The sequence below is a fragment of the Periplaneta americana genome, chromosome 14 (genome assembly GCF_040183065.1).
Source record: "Periplaneta americana isolate PAMFEO1 chromosome 14, P.americana_PAMFEO1_priV1, whole genome shotgun sequence".
Lineage (NCBI taxonomy): Eukaryota > Metazoa > Arthropoda > Insecta > Blattodea > Blattidae > Periplaneta > Periplaneta americana.
In genome coordinates, this window is record NC_091130.1 from 152247731 (window position 1) to 152262951 (window position 15221).

The following is a 15221-nucleotide window of genomic DNA, read 5'->3' on the forward strand; positions in this document are numbered from 1 at the left end:
CATATCCCACCTCCCTCAAATCCATTTTAATATTATCTTCCCATCTACGTCTCGGCCTCCCCAAAGGACTTTTTCCCTCAGGCCTACTAACTAACACTCTATATGCATTTCTGGATTCGCCCATACGTGCTACATGCCCTGCCCATCTCAAACGTCTGGATTTAATGTTCCTAATTATGTCAGGTGAAGAATACAATGCGTGCAGTTCTGCGTTGTGTAACTTTCTCCATTCTCCTGTAACTTCATCCCTCTTAGCCCCTAATATTTTCCTAATAACCATATTCACAAACACCCTTAACCTCTGTTCCTCTCTCAAAGTGAGAGTCCAAGTTTCACAGCCATAAAGAACAACCGGTAATATAACTGTTTTATAAATTTTAGCTTTCAGATTTTTTGACAGCAGACTGGATGACAAAACCTTCCCAGCCGATTAATAACAGGCATTTCCCATATTTATTCTGCGTTTAATTTCCTCCCGAGTGTCATTTATATTTGTTACTGCTGCTCCAAGATATTTGAATTTTTCCACCTCTTCGAAGGATAAATCTCCAATTTTTATATTTCCATTTCGTACAATGTTCTGGTCACGAGACATAATCATATACTTTGTCTTTTCGGGATTTACTTCCAAACCTTTCACTTTACTTGCTTCAAGTAAAATTTCCGTGTTTTCCCTAATCGTTTGTGTATTTTCTCCTAACATATTCACGTCATCCGCATAGACAAGCAGCTGATGTAACCCGTTCAATTCCAAACCCTGCCTGTTATCCTGAACTTTCCTAATGGCATATTCTAGAACGAAGTTAAAAAGTAAAGGTGATAGTGCATCTCCCTGCTTTCGCCCGCCGTGAATTGGATAAGCATCAGACAGAAGCTGGCCGATAAGGATTCCGTAATAAACTATATATTTATTTATTTATTTATTTACTTATGTATTTATTTATTTATTTATTTATTCATTCATTCATTAACTTATTAATTTATTTATTAATTTACTAATTAATTAATTTATTTATTTATTTAGTTATTTATTTATAAATATATTTATTAATTTATTATGTTATTAATTAATTAATTTATTTATTTATTTTAATTAATTTATTTGTTTATTAATTTATTTATTCATTGGATAATTTATTTATTAATTGATTAGTTAATTAATTAATTTATTTATTTAATTATATATATGTCTGTATATATATAAATATACATATATATATTTACTTACCTACTAATTTATTTATGTATTTACTTATTTATTTACTTATCTATTAAATAATTTATTTATTTATCAAGTTATTAATTAGAGAATTTATTTAATTATTAATGAATTAGTGAATTTATTTATTTAATTTATTTATTTATTTATTGACTTATTAATTAATTTATTAATTTATTAATGTATTAAGTAATTTAATAATCCAATATTTTATTAATTAATTTATAAATGTATTGGTTAATTTATTAATTTAATAATTAATTAATTAATTAGTTTATTAATTGATTAATTTATTTATTGATTAATTTTTATTTATTTATTTCTTAATTTATTTATTAATTTATAAACTCATTAATTAATTAATTAATTAATTAATTAATTAATTTACTTATTTATTTATTTATTAATTAGTAACTTGAAAATTAAACAAGTGGATGTACTCAATAGACATTATACAGAGAAATCCTCCTTATTTACATCCAAATTATTTTATTACTTTCAGCCAGAAATTCCTACTTGTCACTGTGCAACTGAGTTGCTCACAGCCGCTCTAATATCGCATCATGCGATGCCGTACGCAAGCTCTGCGGCACTGACCAGCTCAACGTTGTACAGGTGTATCACGACACGTCAGACGGCGCGGCGTGGAATGTGACTCAAGCCCGGGCGAAATGCTGCAACTCGTACACTATAACATGTACTCCCCCACACTTCTCGGCACACAGCCTGCAAAACAGTTCCAAGGAGAGGAACCCTCGACGATCTACGATACGACGAAGGTGAGGCAGTGTCCAGCGATACTATACAGCAGTGGTTTCAATCCATGGTTCACGTACCCCCGGAGTACGCGAGATTGTCTCGAGAAGGTATGCATCTCACTGATTTGTAAAAATACTGACATATTAATCTTATTATACTTATTCATAATTATTGGCGTTTACATATTTTCTTTTACAATATCAACTCTTGCTTTTGCTTAGTTCAGTATCATTTTACATGATTTATTACTATTATTATTGCAACAATAACTATTATATGTGTAGTAGTAGTAGTAGTAGTAATAATAATAATAATAATAATCCTCATCACAATTATTTAATCACCATTATATTATAATCACACACCATTCATTAACAAAAATTAACATCATTACCATTACAGTAATTTAATCACCATTACATAATTACACAATTCATTAACACATCATCATCATTATCATTATCACAATAATTTCATCACTATTAGTTAATTATACTATTCATTAACATACCAACAATCATCATCATTATTGCAGTCATTTAATAACCGTTACATAATTACATAATTCATTAACATACTATCATCATCATCATCATCATCATCACCATCATCATCATTACAATAATTTCAAGACCATTAGGTAATCACACCATTCACTGATACACCAACAATCATCATCATTATTATTACAATCATTTAATCACCGTTACATAATGACACACTTCATTAACATAGTATCATCATCATCATCAGCAGCAGCAGCACAATTTTATTATTAAGTAATCACACTATTCATTAACACACCAACGATCATTATTATCATCATCATTATAATCATTTAATCACCGTTACATAATGACAAAATTTCTTTAACATACTATCATCATCATCAGAAGCAGCACAATTTTATCATCATTAACTAATCACACTATTCATTAACACACCAACGATCATTATTATCATCATCATTATAAACATTTAATCAGCGTTACATAATGACAAAATTTCTTTAACATACTATCATCATCATCATCAGCAGCAGCAGCAGCACAATAATTCTATCATCATCGGATTATCACAGCATCCATTAACACAAAACAATCATCGCCATCAACATAATAATTTCATCACCATTACGTAATCACATAATTTTCACACTAGCAGTCTTCATCATCACAGTAATATGATCACCATTAGACAATCAAACTATTCATTAACACCATCATCAGCTGGGTAACTTTCGGTGCTGGACCCCGGACTCATTTCACCGGGATTGTCACCTTCATATCGTTCAGATGCTAAATAACCTGAGATGTTGATACAGCGTCGTAAAATAATCTAATAAAATAAAATAACACCATCATCAACACAATCATTTCATTGTCATTACTAGAGCAGTGCAAAGGGAGCAGTTATTCGACACACCGGCAACAGGGTAAGGGTTGTAAATTCACCTTGTGTACCCGCAGAGGTCTGACTCTGCGGTACACAGGATAGCTGCAAGCAGTAGGTACAGCGTAGTAAAGCAAACGTCAGTACTGAAGAAAGATAAGAACAATTCGGTTCTAGTGTTACGATGCCTAAGGGGGAGAAAATTCGTTTGGCAAAGTTTAAGGGTGCTATTCATAGACATTTCGCTAGCCCGGCTACGAACGTGCTGAACAGGTTTCGTATCATATCATATCATATCATATCGCTTACACTGGTTTATGAATAAGAAAAACGTTAGTTCGCTGATCATCCACCGAAAGCCCGCGCTAAGAATGTCTATGAATACGGTCCTAAGAGATTTCTTTCCGAATATGGTGATATTTTTTTGTTGCAACGAAGATAAACTATTCTGTAAATTGTGTAAAATATCAGTTTCAGTAACTAGAGCATATAATGTTCGAAGACATGTAAATAGGTATGTACAAAAACGTGTTCTCATGAAGTTGAAAAAAAAAGGCGAAACATGTGACCAGGGTCACAGTTCTTCAGCCGTGTTCCATGAAGAAATGTGTGATGCGTTTTGTTAAGCATTCAAGAAGATATGTCCTGGTGTATCTCTTCCTCCTTCACCTATACTTACTCGATGAGGTTCCTGGTTGAAGGTCTGCATTTATTACTGTAAATATTTCGACCAGGTCCAGAATGTTATTCAATCATTTGATGTGAAAGATGCATTTACAATACCAATAGCCCAACGTCTGTTGGTTGATTCAAGCATAAAACAACTATTGGATTACAATGAATCGAATTACGGGTTTATTCCTGATTGTGTAACAGCTTTAGAAAAGTCTAGTACAAAACTGGTTGATCAGATTTCCCTATTGCGAAATATCTGGAAGAAAGTGACTCAAATATAATATCTGTGAAAATAACAAATATGTTGAAAAAATGGTGGATATTATAAACTTTGCAAGATTAGTGACAGTATTTCTGGAGATAAGGATTCCTTTGAAGAACTAACAGAAATTGAAAAAAATGTTGTACAGGATTTTACGTATGCCCCAGTTGTTTCAACAGACGTAGAAAGAAGCGTCTCCACATATTATAAGGCCATGCTATCAGATAGACGAAAATCGTTTTCTGTTAATAACTTACAAATGTCATTTGTTGTGCATTGTAACAATATTTGGAAGAAATCTGATAACGTATAACATGTGCGTTAATAACTCACACTCATTGTAAGGAAAAGAAAAAGACAAAAAACAATTGTTCAAGTGCTTTTGCGAATAGAATATCATGAACCCGTTACAAATAAACAGTGATTTTGTTTGCGTTCTGTATGAAATCATACATGTAAAGTATATATTATTTGTTTAGGATGAAATGGTTAATTAGTTTTGCAATTTTGATATCTTATTAAAGTATCTGTAGAAAATTAATTGCAGAAACGTTAGGGAACTGTGTCATTTCTATTGTGTCGTCTGTACGTCAACACATCGTGTACATGACCGTCCCTTGTACACAGGGAACACGCAGAGTAACGTCAGAACCTTTCCTATGATGCCATTCCTTCTGTCATGTGCTCCGTCTGCACCGCTCTAGTTATTACCAAAGCTCGGAATTTGGGGACTTGTGTCTTTGAACGTGGCTAAGCGACCGGACTTCAATGTCAACAAACTCCCGCTTCCAGCACGGAGGTACTGTCAGGTCTGCTATAAAAGTGGTTCCTGGCTGGAACAACATAATGATAATATTATGATAGGTTGAAACATCTAATTTTATAGCATATATATAAATAAACATGCAAAATACATCAAATTTACAGTTCTGCTCTGTACATTTCATTACAGTGTATGACTACATGCATTCGAAGATTTTCGAACCCATAAATTCTTCGTCTGTTAGTTAAACATGATTTGAAACGAAGGAAACTTATTTCCACGTCACATGAAGTGACGGGAGCAAACTTCAATTTTTTTATTTTATTTATTTTAACTAGCTACCTAGTGAGTACAAATTGCATTTATAAAATAAAAATGTTTCTAGCCACTACCGTAAGAGCCAGGCTCTTGTACGGTGTGGTCTTAGTGAATAATATAACATAAAGTTTACTAGGACAGTTTACTAAATACAGTAATTAACTTAATTCAAACCAATAAGTACAACACAAGAGCAAGAATAAAGAAGAAAGGGAAAACGAGAGAAAAATACACATTTAATATAAATTGACAATCCGACAGAAGCCAGTGATATTCAATAAAAACATGAATATAGTCGATAGAAATAAAAGGTAAAAAAAGTACATTTGTTACTATTATATATCATGGATAATTTTACAAAATTCTTTTTTAAAAGTTTCAATTTTAAAAAATTTCAAATTTGGAAAATGGTTTGAAATTTTATTATAAAGTCTTGGGCCTAAATAAAATACTGAATATTTCACTGTCACTGTTTCCTGTTCGATTTTCAGCAGATCTCGTATCTGAGAAAGATAAGTATATCCTAAATTTTTCTCGCAAATAGTTTTCAATTAGTGTATCACTACTAGGGAAGGTCCCTCTACGACTTGATCCATGGCTATGGACAAATTCTCCATCAATTTAAAGGACTGCAATGTCTTTCAATGAATGCCCGTTTCCAGCTCTAGTTTATGTGTGGTACAACTTACAAGATATAAACTCTGCATTAGAAGAAAATAATGTATCTCCTCAGAATTCCTCCACGAAATTCTGTACCTAAAATTTAAGAAATGCATTTTCAAACTTCCATAACACCCATTCGAATAACACGTATTTTCTAATTCCTCAAACAGACCGTTTACCTGTAATTCTCTTAATGTCAATGGCTTCGACGTGACACAGTTTATTCGTTCGTCTTCTTGCCATTCGATGTGACCACTTTCTTAGTACAAACGACTGTCCCTGAGCACTTGCAGCGTGAGCTTTGTGTACGTTATGCCTGTAACCTTACTCAAGCACACGACACACAAGTCCCCAAGATCCGAGCTTTGGTTATAACATAATCACATCTTTCATTATCACTGCTACAACAACTACTACTACTACTATTACTACTACTACTATTACTACTACCACTATTACTACCACTAATAATAACAATAATATTAATCATAATAAACATCATCAGAATTATTTCGTCACCAGTGAATAGTCTTACTTATGATGAACACCACTAACAATCATCATTATCATCATCATGAACAGAGTGAGTGGTAATTATGTACTATAAAGTATTGCAGAGTAGCCTATTCTATACACTTAAACAAACTTATTTTGTCGCATATAGCCGATACTGCATTTTATCAAGATATGGCAACATTGCATTATTGAAAGCTAGTCTGGCAATTACCCGTGGCTAAAATCGGAACTAATACTCGGTGTTGTTTTGTGATTAAAAAGAGATGTATTCATAGTTGGCCATGTCTTGTAGTTATGGTGATGTTTTGTTGAATTGATGATGTTAGGTATTGTAACTGAGATTAGTGTTATTTTTACTTTACTGAAATGCATAACATAACAGTTGGCACTAATACAGAATGGGAGAATCATACACAAGCAGTGAAATGATCGATATGATCTTGATTTAGGGTAAAATGAGAAGCAATTCTGCTGCTGCTGCTCGCATCTATGCAGAACGACACCGAACACCAAAAATATTTGTAGCAGTGAAATGTCAAACCTGTCGCTTTGCACCCGGGATGAACAATGCCGGTAGACCGCGAAATCGCAAGACTATTCCTGCTGAAGAAATCATTCTGCGTTCCGTACTCAGTTCACAGCGATTAGCTGCACGTCATCAAATGTCTCAGAAGACAGTGTGGAGAATTTACTCTACCCATATCATCTACAACCTGTGCAAGAATTACAAGGAGAGGTTGATTTTGAACGTGAACTGCCCAAGGGCAGATATTTCACTGCAAACCCAGCATTCTCCAATCTCTCTTATTTTCTGTCCATGTTTAATACGGCAAGAGAATTTTACTAATTTATGTCATTTCACTACAGCCAAAATTATTAAAAGCGTACGAGCTATTCCATCTAAAATCGTCCGAAATATAGAGAAAATTGACCTTACAGTTTCTAAATACAATGAAACTTTTTTCTACGTAGAGAATTGTGATACAATTGCTTTGTGCAAAGTTTGAGGCATCAGAACTTAATAGTGTTTAAATTAATGATATTTAAATTTATCGTATTTTCATAAAATTAGCAACTTTAAACTGTTGTGGCTCCGAAACCCTTTTGACCCAATGATCAAAATCATGGTTTATTTTGATGCCGAGAAATTAAAGTTTATATTGACATATAAACAGATCTTCTTACTTTTTATGGAAATGGAGAAATTTAGATTTTTCCTCATTAAGACGCCTTTGCCAAGGAAAAGATGTTTTAAAAATATATAGTTAGATTCTGCATTGAAAGTACAAATAAACACATATTTTTACTGATGGTATGTTGATAAGAAAGTATTGAAAACATCAAATAAAAAAAATTAAATAGTACGCGCGTGAACTAACCAGCTGACTGTGAGACGGGATCTAGCCGAGACAAGCAAGGCCAGGAGACAAACACGTGATGTTTCGTCTAGTAGCACATAGCTGGGCTAGCTTTATCACAAGTTTTCATAAACACAGGAGTAAAATGACGTCCAACGCTCGCTTATCTTCATCTCTCGGCCAGTGTATGCGGTACTGCGCCGTTCAAGTCTAGACGTGTGAAAATAATCTATTTAATACCCTCGAAACTTATTGCCGTACCACTAAGCAAACAATGCCGAATTCCTCTTAATGTTGTTATGTTTTATTTAACGACGCTCGCAACTGCAGAGGTTATATCAGCGTCGCCGGATGTGCCGGAATTTTGTCCCGCAGGAGTTCTTTTACATGCCAGTAAATCTACTGACATGAGCCTGTCGCATTTAAGCACACTTAAATGCCATCGACCTGGCCCGGGATCGAACTCGCTACCTTGGGCATAGAAGGCCAGCGCTATACCAACTCGCCAACCAGGTCGACGAATTCCTCTTAATAATGCAAGGTTTTTTTTTTTCTCAATATTTTTTTACATTTTTACAAATGAGCAAAAAGCCTAAAAGTAAGTAAAATCAGATTATCTGTCTCTCTGTACACAATAAACACAAGGATTACTTCTTATCATAACCTACCGAATGTCAGCTTCAAAATGAGCTCCCGTTCAATGTTCTGCAGTAAATGGTTCCAGAGTTCTGAGCGCTGAAAGAGGCTTTTTTTTTTTCTAAAATACGATAAATTTTTCGCTCAACAATACGAAAACTGTTTCACTTTCGATAGTATATTTTTGAAAATGCACTCTCTTCAGCACCTACTATAAATAGGGTATAAAAAATGCGAGGTTTTTTACTGATCGATTTCATATGGAATAGCTCGTACACTATATTTTTCCCTGCATCCTTCCTCCTCCACATGGTGGTCTTGGGCAACTTGGCTAGCCTTAGCCTGTATTTAATTCTATTGCATCCGAAAATCCTTGGAATGAATCATATGTTCACGTCAGCTGATGTTGAATGATTTCCACAGAAGGAAAAGTCATCTGCTGATAAGAATTCTGATAACAAGTTTAGGTCTTCATATCAGTAAGTGTTGCGTATTATAAGAAAGGCTTGCAACGGTGACACTTTAGGTGTACAATAGTATCGGCAGTGAGGTGTCTGAGGTTAGACAAGCAGCTTAGAGACCCAGTTAACACTAATCAGTTCTTTCAGTCCGGTATATATTGTCCTGTGTTGTTACAAGTGGAGACTCAGCGTTGGGCTGATCCTGTCGCAGAAATCCTATCATGTAAGTATTTTTGTGCGAGATCGTGCGTATTTGCTTGGTTTCCGCACAAAACCAATCCGCGGAAAGTCTAAAATACCACATTCAGTATTCCCAACCTAACACACATAACAATTTCCCTCTTCTTACCGCTTAAGTGACATATTGATTTTACTGCTTTAGGCTTTTAACATATTATTTTTAGAGACGTTCAATATAGTAATAATTATAAATTGGAAACTTACCACTGCAAGTTCACCTAAATTGCACTGTTAATTATTGTTTTTAAATATTTGCAAAAATTAAGTAAACTCCACAACTCCACTAAAGTTACTGCATTCGTGATGCAAGTTACATTAAGGAAGCCGTGAAAAAATCAACAAGATTCCAGAATCATCATAGACTGGGGGGGGAAAAAAAAGACAGACGTATATCACGGTATGCTAGAGTATAGTAAACACAGAAAACATTTTAAAGCAACAATGTTGAAGGTAGATATTTTTGTTTTGCAAATTTGCCATCATTGAACAGAAACCAAGATGGAGATTTCATTTCAACTAATTAGAAATTCCTCTTTCAGGTATGTAATAAACGATCTTCGCACAAAATAATGTACGATACACGAGCGGTATGTTTTCTTTCAATTCTCGGAAATTAAAAAAGCTCAACTACGTTTCGCTTTTTCAAACTTTTCCTCGAACATGAAAACTTCAACATACCGCTCTTGTAACGCATATTACTATTTGGGTGTGAGTTTAAAATGGTCGGAAGACGTAACTGCATGAATAAATTTCTTAATTCTTAGAAATCGACAAGATTAAGTTAGAAATAGATCTAGGAATATAAAACTTTGTTTTAAGGATATTCGGAAAGCCTAAAGGCTGGTTCACAACAAACCGGAAACGGAAACGACAACGAGAACGAGAACGGAAGTAATGTTAAAATGTATTTAGATGTGAGCATTCACAATAGTTAATTGTGAATGCACACATTTAAATACATTTATTTTAACATTATTTCCGTTCTCGTTCTCGTTGTCGTTTCCGTTCCCGGTTTATTGTGAATCAGCCTTTACCCTTATAATATTTTAATTTCCCTCACTTCACTACTCAGTTCTCGGCATCTTCTATGTGAAAGAACCTGCAATTTTTATCACATGTTGTGGCAGAAGTTTTGTACATTATAACATGACCTCCTTGCACTCGTTGTGAAAATAACAGATATATCATTATTAGTTAAATGTTGCAAATTAGAAAAGAATTACCGGTATCCGATTTATAAAATTTTGCGTGAAAGAGGAAGCCCCTGTGTTAATTGTTATTAACTGTGAGTGAAACTTATTTTGTAAACACTAAAGGTCTATTGCAGAAACAATATTTAGACAATATTTAAGGTTAAAATATAACTAGCGTGTTGCAAAGACAATGTTCAATAGTAGATGTCTAAATCCGATGGTTAATTATCAATCCATGTTTAAACATCGCCGAGGACACTGTTTAACCTCTATACATCAGCAGCTACTACTGGGTGTTCATTTCAAAGTGTGTCATGACGTCACTGTTGTTGGGTCACCGATTTGAAGCGAGTTTCAGCTTATATGTTAGAGAAGTTGCCTATTATTTAAGGCGTTCTTCAATCTGAACTTGAGAACGTGTACGGTATAACTTGAACGTCGTAGCAACAGATGGCGGTCTGTACGGTCTGTGTGCTACCATAACCTCTTTCGAACTGTGTTTTGCGCCGGCAAGTCGTACGCAGGGTATTTGTTATCATCGGTTGCGTACGGTAACATTCCACAACACAAATCAAATGCTCCGTGTCCATGTTGACCGTCGAAGTTAATGTCAACAAATACGTAAGTAATCGTCGTAACCCTCTCCCCATATCTCGACAGTACGTATTTCCAAACAGTTCACATTCCTGCCACTACCGGCGTTACCGTACGTATCGGCACGTACTCTTCAGAATGAACGCCATACTTGCTAGCCAACTTCTCTGCCTCTTAGATTATACACCTGAGCTGCGGAAGTGTAGGAAGATTGAATTCTCTAGGCCAGGCGTCTCAAGGCCAACGCATAAAAGTTGTTATAGAGAGCGAGTATAAATAACATAGTCAGCTGAAGAGATAAGCGCAGTACCCGAAGATAGCCGATCGCTGATTAATGTCACACGCATGAGCGAGCTAAGTTGAACTGTCGCGAGAGAAATGCCACAAAGCTGCACTTTTGAGTTGTACTGTCACAATAGACGGTTGTTTTCGGAAGGAATTTCTTAAGTAGTTTGCAGTAATAATAATAATAATAATAATAATAATAATAATAATAATAATAATAATAATAATACATTTATTTTCTAATTATATACTATCTATGAGTAAAAAGAAGACATCTGAAGCATGAAGAACCATACATGTTACGTAATTATTTAAGCACCAGGAACTGGCCACCTAATTCCATTATCTCCTGGCCTAGTTGACTCATAAGTGGTGCCTTGTTGGTATCTCTTGTGAGGTTCAGACCTGTCTTCGAACAGTTGACCAAACAATAACAATATTTCATTTCTAATAAAGGTTTTTGGTATCGCTCTTTTTTTAAGTTTATACTATATTTAATAAAATAAAATTCAATTAAATAATAATAATAAAATTACAATAAAAACTTGTTGGTTGTTAAAGTAAGTATTCTTACGTTACGCTAATATTAATATATTAATTACAATAATAGTTAAATAATATATTTCGTAATGTTTTCAATAATTAAAAATAACCTAAACACCTTAGAAATTCACAAGCAATTATTTTAAATTAGAACTATTCAAATCTTAAATCTGATCTGAAATTCTTTTCTCAAGTTCTTCAGTATTTCATTATATTTGTTACACTGGTCTTGATTCAAATCAGGTAACAATTTTAGATTAATAAAGTGGTAACAGTTACCCACTGAAACTTGCGTCTCCCACAATTTCGCTTTCCCTATGAAAGCTTTTTATTTCTTCATACATTTGCGGTAATAAAAACATTCTTTCTTCGGAGATGGACACAATGACTGACTGTTACATCGTAGCGGTTGCAGATGTCTATTCAAACGTCGCGGTCAGTGACGTCATCCGGAGATACACGAACTTCTCCTGCATCTTGTTCCACTCTTACATTGAAAAAGAGAAAGAGGAGGAAGTGCTCTGAGAAGGCCCTATTGAGACGTCTGCTCTAGGCTCATCAGCTAGCCACATGACGGCATGCAGCGAGCCAAGACACATTTTGAACTGAACATCCATGCTTGGACATGACGTCAAAGGGACAGATAGTATATTGACAAGGGTGCAGCCAACAGGCAGGTGTGAGCAATTAAATAAATCTTATTAATTTCGCTTCAATATGTACAAGTACAGGACTCCTAACAAGCCGCAAGAAAGTATAATTCTGACGTAACTTAAACGTTATTTAGGTAAACAGTGTCTAAAAGCTTAAAAAGGCTCATAGTTTCTGCAATCGGCCTTAAATTTTTCCATGTTTCGTAGACCTGAGAATATAATTAAAATCCCAGGCACAGGGCGTTACAAATTCAAAATTTCTGAAAATAAATTTTTTCACATATCGAAAACCATTCAGATTTATATTATTCTTAGCTTCGTTGCTTTTGTTTGAATTTCCATACTCATTTAAGAATTATAAGTTATCTATTGCTTTATTGTTGATAATTTTTATGTACATAGTTTTCACATCCATAAAAGGAATATAAGAGCGAAATTGTTTTGTAATTTTTTAAATTACATTCTTTATTATTTAAATATGTTAGCTTTGATTCCTGCTATATTTCAATTTATTTTTATGATCATTTCCACCGATACAAGTTTTATAATTTACGATTATGCAAATCTAGTCTTTCAGGTGAAGCTCCCTGTAAAGCAGATTTGAATAAGCTCGTTGGTAGCTCGATGTGGGTCTCTGGCGTTTCGTCAGTCCACGCGAGTTATGTGGATATAAAGGGAAAGGTTGAGACGGTGTCGGGTGGAGTTCCCGGGTAGCTCAGTGGTAGAGCGCTGGTACGTTCAACCAGAGGTCCCGGGATCGATACCCGGCCCCGGAACAATTTTTCCCTTGAAATTATTCAAATCTGCTTTACAGGGAGCTTCACCTGAAAGACTATATTTGCATAATATGTACGTTACTGTGTTCGTTAACAGAAAACCACAATTGTAAGTCACACAGAGATTGTGTGCACTCGTTGTGGGTCTCTGGCGTTTCGTCAGCCCACGCGAGTTGTGTGGATATAAAGGGAAAGGTTGAGACGGTGTCGAGTGGAGTTCCCGGGTAGCTCAGTGGTAGAGCGCTGGTACGTTCAACCAGAGGTCCCGGGATCGATACCCGGCCCCGGAACAATTTTTCCCTTGAAATTATTCAAATCTGCTTTACAGGGAGCTTCACCTGAAAGACTATATTTGCATAATATGTACGTTACTGTGTTCGTTAACAGAAAACCACAATTCTAAGTCACACAGAGATTGTGTGCACTCGTTGTGGGTCTCTGGCGTTTCGTCAGCCCACGCGAGTTGCGTGGATATAAAGGGAGAAGTTGAGACGGTGTCGGGCGGAGTTCCCGGGTAGCTCAGTGATAGAGCGCTGGTACGTTCAACCAGAGGTCCCGGGAGCGATACCCGGCCCCGGAACAATTTTTCCCTTGAAATTATTCAAATCTGCTTTACAGGGAGCTTCACCTGAAAGACTATATTTGCATAATATGTACGTTACTGTGTTCGTTAACAGAAAACCACAATTCTAAGTCACACAGAGATTGTGTGCACTCGTTGTGGGTCTCTGGCGTTTCGTCAGCCCACGCGAGTTATGTGGATATAAAGGGAAAGGTTGAGACGGTGTCGAGTGGAGTTCCCGGGTAGCTCAGTGGTAGAGCGCTGGTACGTTCAACCAGAGGTCCCGGGATCGATACCCGGCCCCGGAACAATTTTTCCCTTGAAATTATTCAAATCTGCTTTACAGGGAGCTTCACCTGAAAGACTATATTTGCATAATATGTACGTTACTGTGTTCGTTAACAGAAAACCACAATTCTAAGTCACACAGAGATTGTGTGCACTCGTTGTGGGTCTCTGGCGTTTCGTCAGCCCACGCGAGTTATGTGGATATAAAGGGAAAGGTTGAGACGGTGTCGGGTGGAGTTCCCGGGTAGCTCAGTGATAGAGCGCTGGTACGTTCAACCAGAGGTCCCGGGATCGATACCCGACCCCGGAACAATTTTTCCCTTGAAATTATTCAAATCTGCTTTACAGGGAGCTTCACCTGAAAGACTAGATATGCATACACAGAGATTGTGTGCACTCGTTGTGGGTCTCTGGCGTTTCGTCAGCTCACGCGAGTTGTGTGGATATAAAGGGAAAAGTTGAGACGGTGTCGGGTGGAGTTCCCGGGTAGCTCAGTGGTAGAGCGCTGGTACATTCAACCAGAGGTCCCGGGATCGATACCCGGCCCCGGAACAATTTTTCCCTTGAAATTATTCTAATTTACGATTGTTCTTAAAACAGCATCTTTACAGAATATTGAACAATCTAGCCCTGGAGTACTGAAAACTGCCGTTAATAGATAAGAAAATTATTCGACTATCTTCTAAATCACATAATATGTGATGCATACATAAATACTTGCATATATATATATAGACGACATGTATACATACATTACATACGTGAGTATTTATTTATTTATTTATTTATTTATTCTGGTGTAGTTAAGGCCATGAGGCCTTCTCTTCCACACCACCAGTAATACAAATACATACATACAAAAACTAATCTGTTAGGTACTTCTGTGACGAGGTTGCACTACTATGGAAGACTCTTTTGTCAGGGGATTGTCTGCTTTACGCTGGCCTTCTGTGCTCGAGGCTGCGGGTTCGATCCCGGCCCAGGTCGATGGGATTTAAGTGTGCTTAACCTAATATAACCTCGGCAGTTGCATCAGACTGTTTATCAGTGCTACATTTCTTCGCT

At 35.7% G+C, this 15221-nt stretch overlaps 1 protein-coding gene and 1 non-coding gene across 3 annotated transcripts in view; both read left to right on the forward strand.

Moving 5' to 3' along the window:
• Window positions 1–1738: 1738 nt before the first annotated feature.
• The window catches only part of LOC138713867 (uncharacterized), a 21001-nt gene continuing 7518 nt past the window's right edge, over window positions 1739–15221 (forward strand). The window contains exon 1 of one of the 2 annotated variants that reach the window (XM_069846333.1): window positions 1739–2085. The gene's annotated coding sequence lies outside the window, so the exon portion shown is untranslated. Of the gene's footprint in view, window positions 2086–9072; window positions 9246–15221 lie in introns of those variants that run through there. The other variant, XM_069846331.1, reaches the window with a different exon arrangement.
• TRNAN-AUU (transfer RNA asparagine (anticodon AUU)) lies at window positions 14637–14708 on the forward strand. The gene has a single exon. It is a non-coding gene; the product is annotated as a tRNA-Asn (tRNA).